Raw genomic sequence first — 8,452 nt, forward strand, 5'->3', positions numbered from 1 at the left:
GTCGCATGAATTCAATTATTTTAAAAAAAAATAACAAAGTTCTTTTCAAGAATTAAATTATTTTTATAAATAATAAAATTCTTCACCGAAATTCAATTATTTTAGAAATATTTTAATAACATTTTTGAAAAAATTTTTAATTATTTTCATAAATAATAAAACTCATCGCAGGATTTTAATTAATTTTTGATACAATATTTTAATCAAATTCCTCGAAAAATGTAATTATTCTTAAAATTTTTATTAAAATTTGTCAAAAGAATTCAATTATTTAAAAATTTGTTGATAAAATTCTATATGAGAATTCAATTTTAACAAACATTCAATTATTCCATAAATTATTTATTTTTTAATTTAAATAATTGAATTCGTTTAGAATTTTCTAATAAAAATTGATTAAAAAATAAATTAGCGAATAATCGATTTATTATTTATGAGAATAATTGAATTATTGCAATGATTATTACAATTTTTTCAAATAATTGAATTTTTTGAGAAATTTTACTACTTTTAAAAATAATTGAAAATTCTTGCAAAGTATTTTATTAGAATTTTTGTAAATAATTAAATTTTTTTCGAAAAATTTCATGGTAATTTAAATTATAACAAAACATAAAGAAAGGCGAGCACTCCGAGTCTTAGACTCGGAGAGATCGCCTTCTTAATGTTTTGTTAAAATATTCTTATAAATTTTTGAATTTCAAAAAGGTTTAAATTTGATGTTTTTAAATAATTTTACAATAAATGAAATTTGTAAATAAATGTAATAGAACATTTTTTTTGAGTATCTAATCATTTTTAGAGTGAATCAGAATTTATTTTAGGGTCAGGGAAAAAGTGAGAATTTTGTCTGGAAATCAGGGAAAAGTTAGGGAAAAATAAAATTGAATATTTGTTGCAACCCTGTTTAAGTCAATAGTACAATGAAGTTTCATTCAGACAAAATTTTCCTATAGCACTCTCAACTTGTTAAAAATAACAAATTGTTAATTACATTTTAGCTGACTATTTGCTTTATCAAGTAATAGGAAGTAACTAATTTAGTGAAAACTAACAAAATATATTAATAGTAAAATAAATCAGTAGTAAAATTCGATTGTAGTCAGACTGGTAATTTAGAAGTATACCATTTTCACTGAAAATGAGTAGTGAAAGTAATTTATTGTCAGACAAAATGATTATTGTAGATATTTTAATTTACTAGTAGGTGTCAATTATTATAATCCGACACTAATTTAAATATCACTTCTAGTTACAATTTTAGTAGTAAAAGTACGTTTTAGTTAAACTAGTAATTATAATTGTTCAATTTTTCTTCAGTAGTAAAAATCAATTTCTGTCAGACATTATATTCCTCAATATTTTTATAAACTATTGTCTATGAAGACAATAAGAGTCAGTTTAAAATTTTAAATCCAAGATAATTTTAATTTTCAGTTTTTCACCATCAGTATAGTATTTAATTAGCTGAAATTTTTAATTTAAAGTTTCCTTTTCTTTTTGTTTCAGGTTAGTTAAACAACATACATATCCTGTCGAGTTTCTTTCGTAAGTAAATATGTATTCAATTATAAATTAAATAATATTATATGGCATGAAAAAAATTACACAGATTTCTGCAAAAACTGTTTTTACACTACTTTTAGTAACAATTTTATTAGTACATTATAAATTTTCACTGAATATCATCAGTAAAAATCAATTTTTGTCAGACAGGAATGATTATTATTTATTTCATTAGAAAATCATTATGTAGTAATTTTACTTTTAGTAGTAGGTGTCAATTATTAATCCATCGTCATATTAAATATTACTTCTAGTTTTAATTTCAGTAGTAAAAATCGTTTTTGGTCAGACTTACATTTTTTGATTCTACTAAAATTTGTTTTTTTTTTTGGGAAAGATAAGTAGTAAAAATCAATTTCTGTCAGACAAAATGTTCCTTTTTGTTATTTTTTTTCCATCAATAGTAAAAGTCAGTTTAAATTAAAGCAGTAGTTCAAATCAGATCAGTAATTATCATTATTTTACAGTATCAGTAGTGAAATTTAATTTTAGTCAGACAGAATTTTAGTGGATTAATTTTAGTTTACATGTTGTGTCAGATTCAGTGAATTACTATTTTTCCACTCCTTTGGTTAAAATTTAAATAATAAAATTCCGATCCTAGTTAAAATTCCAATAGTAAAATTCCGATTCTAGTTACAATTTCAGTAGTAAAATTCCGATTCTAGTTACAATTTCAGTAGTAAAATTCTGATTCTAGTTACAATTTCAATAGTAAAATTCCAATAGTAAAATTCTGATTCTAGTTACAATTTCAGTAGTAAAATTACGTTTTAGTCAGACTAGTATTTTACAATTGTGACAAAATTTATTTTCTTCTTTTATTAAAAATTGATTTTCTCTACTCTTTTTAGATAAAATTTCAGTACTAAAAGTACATTTTAGTGACTCTTTTTTTAAAGTTCGTGTCAATTTCACTGAATATCAGTAGTAAATGTTAATTTTCGTCAGACAAAAGAATTATTGTAGTCATTTTAGTACCAGTAGTAGGTATCAATTATTAATCCGCCATAAATTGCAGTATAACTTCTTGTAACAATTTCAGTAGTAGAAAATCGATTTAGTCAGACAAATAAATATTTACTTGCCTTCTAAATTTGAATAAGTAAAAATGTTTATAAATTTGAATTCGTAATTGACTTTTTTTGTTTGAATTTGTAAATCTTGCAAATAATTAGTTAATTGTTTACTAATTTGTTACGAAAATTTACTAACTCAAAAGCAAAAGTAAGTTACTAATTCAAATCAATAAACATTTTTACTAATTCAAATTTAGAGAGCAGATCAGTAATTTATATTGTTTTACAGTATTTAGTAGTAAAATTCAATTTCTGTCAGACAAATTTTTTTCTGGAATAATTTTACTTTAAATGTCAATTTTAGTTAAAAAAAATATTTTTCTGGAATAATTTTACTTTAAGTGTTAATTTTAGCCAAAAAAATATTTTTCCACTCTCTTGACTACTATTTCAGTAGTAAAATTACATTTCAGTAGTAAAAACTAAAAAGTCTTTTCTAGTCAGACGCACTGTAGAAAAAAATCGCAAATTTTTAAAAAGAAAATGACCTATTTGGAATTTCGACTAAAGTGGCGAAATACCCCAGTTACGAAGTCTGGGGTTAAAGGGTAGGGAAAGAGATTATTTTCTTGGTTAGAAACAATTTTAGTCGTTTTCCATCAAAATTCATTTGAAGATATGACAAAATCATACTATGAATTATAATTTGAGAAATTTCCCTCCAGTTGACGTTTATGCCGAAACTCGACGAGGCAACAAAAGGTCCTAGGCAGGAATTAACTTGGCTTCAATTTCAAAAACAACGGAGACAGAAAGAGAGAGAGAGAGAGAGAGAGACGCCCTTTTGGGGGTCATTTTATATGCATTTTAATTAATTCTGGCCTCTAAAGTAGTGGAGCTACAAGAGGAGCTTCCAGTCCACTTTATAGTGTATCGTCCAATCTCTGCAACATTCCCCCCTCCTCTCTACTCTTTTCCTCTCACTCTACCTTTCTCTCTCTCTTACTCTTTCTATTTCCCCCCCTCCTCACACTCTTCCTATTTTTCCCCTACTCTCTCTCTCTCTCTATTTCCTTTTTCCTGTTCAACTATACCTCTCTTTGTAGCATTTCCTGTTACTCGTTTTCCATCTTCTTCTCCAGTTTTCCTCTTTTGCTCTTTCTCTGCCACTATTATATAGCCAGCCATTTGTGGCGTACATCTGCTTCTCCTTCCTGCTCTGATTTATGTTTCGTGCTTTTAACTACAGGATCTGGTAATAGTGCCACTATTCCCTTTTTCTTCCATAATTCGTTTCTTCAATTGGAAATGAAATTGTATTTCTCCCCTTTTTGCTTTTCATTTCTCGCACTTTTTTCATCTTTTTCATATATTTTTCAAGTTATTTTAAGTTTTTTTTCAGGGGGGGGGGTAGCTGAAAAAGTTCTATAGAATTTAACTAGAATTATTCTATATGAATTCTATTAAATTTTAGTGATTTTTAATTAGAAAGAATATAAATAATTTTATATTTTATATTAATTTTATATGAAATAATTTTTTTAAGATTATATTATTGTATGGTTTTTTTAGAGAAATTACAAATGATTGCAGAAATTCAATTATTTAAAAAAAATTTTTATTTAATTCTACGCAAACATTTAATTATTTTCATAAAATAATAAAAATTTCACAGAAATTCAATTATTTAAAAATTTCTTCGCAATATAATTTAATTATATTTCTAAATAATAAAATTTTTACAGGGCTTCAATTATTTTTCTAAATAAAATTTTTTTCAGGAATTTAATTATTTTGATAAACAATGAATTAAGCTCATCGCAGAATTTCAATTAATTTTAATAAAATTTTAATCGAATTCCTCGTTAAATGTAATTATTATTAAAAATTTTATTAAAATTTGTCAAATGAATTCAATTATTTCAAAATTTAATTTGTTGATAAAATTCTTTATGAGAAATCAATTTTAAGAAACAGCCAAATATTCAACAAATTGTTTTTTTGTAATTTAAAATTAAAATTTTTTAAAGAGTTGAATTCTAGTAGAATTTTCTAATAAAAATTGTTGTAAAAATTTAATTTCAGTTAAAAACATAGGAATTTGAAAATTCACGAAAATATTTTTCAAAAATTATTAAAAATATTGGATTTATAGAAAAATTCTAGTTGACACTAGAAAAAAATTTAATTTTTGAAAAGTTACAAATTATTGCAGAAATTCAATTGTTTTCAAGAGTAATAGAATTCTTTGCAGAAATTCAATTATATTAATTAATAGTAAAATTCTTCTTAGAAACTCAATTATTTTTATGAATAATAAAACTCATCGAAAAATTTCAATCATTTTTAATACAATTTTAATCAAATTTCTCGGAAAATGCAATTATTCTTAAAAATTTTTCAAAAATCGTAGAAAAGTATTCAATTATTTAATAAATTATTTATTTTTTATTTAAATAACTGAATTCTGATAAGAATTAATTTAAAAAAGAATTTTAGTTAAAACTGTAATAATATTATTTAAAAATTCTAAAAAATAATTGAATTTTGGAAGACTTCCAGTTCACATTATCATAAAAAATTGTTCTATTGGTTTTACATTGAAAGTATTTTGAAATTTTAATCAAATAAAGAACAATAAGTATTTAAATATTTATTTTACAAAAAATAATTGAAATTTGAAAGAATTAATTTGTAAATTCTGAAAAAATTAGGTTTTTGAAGAATAGTAATTAAAATTTGAAGATGTACTTTTTTGAAGATGTGTTTGAATTTTCGAAAATAATTTTAAAAAATTGAATCAATTGGTAATTTTGTAAAATTTTACATTTTAAAGAATTGTATTTTTCCATCTTTAAAAATTATATATAAATATAATTGGATTTTTGAAAATAAATTATTTTATAAATTTACAAAAATTATTCAATTTAAATAATTCAATTCCAGTCGTTGAATTCTGACAGCAATTGATTTAAAAAAATTTCAGTTAAAATTTCAGAAAATAATTGAACATTTAAAGTGTAATAACAGGAATTTTATGAATTAATTAAATTTTAAAAGGTTTTTAAATTAAATTTTTTGAAAATTTAACGCAAGCAAAAATATAAAAATGTTTAAAGTTTTATTTAAAAAAATTATTAACTAAATTATTTTCCTTTAAGAATTCTTAAAGTTTTGAATAATTTAATTCAGAAATTCTAAAAAAAATAATTGAATTTTGAAAGAATTACAATTGCAATTTTTAGAAATAATTTAATTTCAATTTTTTGTTTTTTTTATTGAAATTATATGAAATTTTAATTCCTGTCAAAAAAAATAAATTAGAAGAAGTTTTTAATTTTGAAGTTTTGTGTAATTTAATTAAAAAAATCCCAAAAAATAGTTTCTTGATTTTTTTGAGGGAAGGTACTTACAGTTTTTTAAAAATAATTGTATTTCCGAAAATAATTTTAAAAAATTGAAACTAAAATTTGTCATAGAAATCAAATTCATTTAGAATGATTCTAGTGAAATGATATAGAACTTTTTCATCTGGGGGAGGGGAAAAAAATAAAGGCATCTTTAAAAATAATCTTTCTTTTTTTTGAGAGGGAGGAAAAGGTAAACAATTTTGAATCATTTTGAGAAATATTTTAAAGCATATTCGTTCCTGTAATATAAGATGAAAAGTTTAAAAGAAAAGAGTAACGAGTATAACACACACTCTTTTTTTCTCCGTCTCTACCAACATTGAATTCTCAGTTTCATCATTACAAGTGAAGTCTTTGCTTTTTACTATCACGTAATGAGAGACACCTTCAACTTTGAGATCTCACTGTCAAAGACTAATGAGACCAATTATTTGGTTGCCTTTTCAAGCGAAGCTACTTGTTAAGATTTTTAAGGTATAATCATCTTTCTCCACCTTTTTTCTCTCTCTCTTCTCTCCCACGTTCAATGGAATTATTAACAGAATATTAAAAATTCAATTTTTTAATTAAACTTTATTGATTTGTTCCTAAATTATCATTATTTATGATATAAATCAATTGATTTATGGTATAAATCAAGTCTCATTATTTATCAAATATTTAGTTTTTACGGTAAAAATCTATGAAATCTCTTATTTTTATTAGAGATTTTAATATTATTTATAGAATAAAAGTGGAAAAATAAGTAGAAAAATCATCGAATAGTCAGACGAATGTTAATTAACAATTTAACATTTTTTTTCAAATTCAAAGGATGTTTAAAAAGTAAAAGAATGTAGACTATTTCTTCGTCCTTTTTATTTATTAGAATTTAGAATAAAAAATTCCGCAATACAATCAGATAAAACTCGAAGGAAAAAAAAAATAATTAAAGAGAAAGTAATTGTTATAGTGGAGAAAAAAAAATGATTTGGCTATTTTAAGTGCAAAAGAAGAATAAAACTTTAACGAAAAAGAAAGAATGCGGAGTGATGTTGCTCATTCATTCTTCCCTTCGAAATTGGATCTCTAGACCGCGGATTTAAAAAAGAAATTCACATGCTCGATCCATGGGTTACCTTTTGAGATTTACTATTAGGATTATCCTGTCTGGATTTTCCTTTCGCTGGAGGGACTCAAAGACTGCCGATATTAATATTTTATCATAAAAAGAAACTCTTATTCTTCGAAATTCGTCAATAAAACGGTCGATGACTTTTAAAAAATAAGAAAAATAAAAATAGAAAAAAGTTTTTATGTAAATAATTATATACAGAGAAAAATTAATTCTAAAATCTTTTTTATTTTTTAAATAAATTATTAAATTATTGTTTTTTTACCATTTCTTATTATTTTTAGTCAGCCGTCAATTTAAATTAGTAAACATACTAATTCAAATGCAGAGATTGATAATACACAAACAGTCGTCAATTTGAAATATTTTAATAAAATAAATTTATTTCTCAGTGTAAAATAAGAAATCGTATTTATAAATAGAAGTAGAAGAACTAACTCTCCACTTATGTCCATTTATATGGAATAAGAAATAAAGCGAAAACTCCTCAAGTATAGTAATCAAAGAAACCTTCTTTTACTTCTAACAAGAAATTATGAAACATGAAAAATAAATGTTTCATAAAGAAGAGAAAATAGAAGAAAAAGGAATTATATGAAAAAAAAATCTGTATGTTATGAGTGTCAAAACTTTAATAGACAAGAAAAAAAGTGTCATATAAGATTATGCACTCGAAGCTCATGCATAATCATATATACATGTATATATATTTACAGTGGCGAACCATCCCACAAGATCTGCTTTCCCTTACACATATGCTGCTTCTGCTTCCGCGAGTGCTTTAATTAAATATTCTCATACAATCATGCGCAGTTGGAAATCTCATAGGATTTTGCATCACTATATTATATATATGTGGGTGTATATATATATAGAGGAAGTGTGCCTCGATGCGTATCGTATATACTCATTTGTGGATGAGCAAATGCTACCATTTTGCAATCACCTTGACATGAGATTAACCACAAGTTTACAGGTGCGTGTGTAACTTAGAACGAAAATGGTTAATGTGTATGTGTGTGTGTGTGTGTGTATTTTGAAGCAGTGATGACACATAGTATGAGCAATCAGGCGTCTAAGTAACGTGTCACGTCTTGCGTGTCCGGCATTGGATTACAACTCTCCATTATATGTTTCATCCATTTCGAAAACCCTCTTTCCTTTAATTATCTACCTCGCCCAACCGGAAGTCGTCCTTTTCGTCTTCCGACACCTTTTACCCCAGGTTATGACATGTTCCTTCGAAGCCCCACTGCTAATTGGAAACTCGAACCAATTTACTTGATTATGTCCTCTTATAGGAAGTATTTTTTTGTTTTCCTTCTTTTTCTTGATAAATTAAC

The sequence above is a fragment of the Leptopilina heterotoma genome, unplaced genomic scaffold, assembly GCF_015476425.1.
Source record: "Leptopilina heterotoma isolate Lh14 unplaced genomic scaffold, ASM1547642v1 Lhet_88, whole genome shotgun sequence".
Classification (NCBI taxonomy): Eukaryota; Metazoa; Arthropoda; class Insecta; order Hymenoptera; family Figitidae; genus Leptopilina; species Leptopilina heterotoma.